Below are 807 nucleotides of genomic sequence, written 5' to 3'. Positions count from 1 at the left end.
TTAAACCAGTGCTAAAAAATAAACACTGGTTAAGAATCCATCTACACTAATTGCACTTAAAAGAACTGAAGGTACAGAGTGTCTTATAGTCGTCAGTAACAAATTGCAGTGGAGCTTGCGATTATGTCTAGTGCAATAAAACAACAGCACCAATCAGATTAAGGTCAACATTTGCTGGTATATTCACATTAAATAAAGTGTTTCCATCTAAAACTTTTTGGCCTGCTCACTGCTAAAACTCTCCTTGTTATCATGACATCCTAACGTGATATCCATCACTAAAGTAATTCATAAGTAACAGTACTTGTGCTCGTTTCAGCACGACTCAATCCATATTCTGCCCCTCTGTTTGGTTTGTGTGTTCACTGGACATCAGGGCAGACGGGGACGTCCCTCGAGCGCTTACAATGCAACACTGCGTCATGAATGGTGGGGAAAATGAGGTCAGGGGTCACGGGCTCACAGAAGAATTTTAGTGTCCTGAGATCAGAGAGCAGAGTCCCTGCACAACACACAAACATATCAAAGATCTTACAAGGATCTAAGAAAATAATTTATTAGTTACATTAATATATAGTAACATTACAAATTAATTGTTGTTAATATCAACAAACATTAGTTTGACTTGTCCACGTGATGGTTTATTAGTTCCAACTCTAGGTGGAGATGTTTGCCACATTCAACAAATATACCAGAATGAACTTTAACCTACATAAAGCATATGAACTCTGGTGGAGTTCAATCATATTATATCATTTTGTATTATATTATTTTATAGAAATGTATGCAAGTATAAATGTAATTAAT

This window comes from Sinocyclocheilus grahami, unplaced genomic scaffold (assembly GCF_001515645.1).
Source record: "Sinocyclocheilus grahami isolate Dianchi unplaced genomic scaffold, SAMN03320097.WGS_v1.1 scaffold17149.1, whole genome shotgun sequence".
In the NCBI taxonomy this organism is placed as follows: domain Eukaryota; kingdom Metazoa; phylum Chordata; class Actinopteri; order Cypriniformes; family Cyprinidae; genus Sinocyclocheilus; species Sinocyclocheilus grahami.
The sequence above is the reverse complement of the archived record's forward strand: the minus strand, read 5'-3'. Positions refer to the sequence as shown.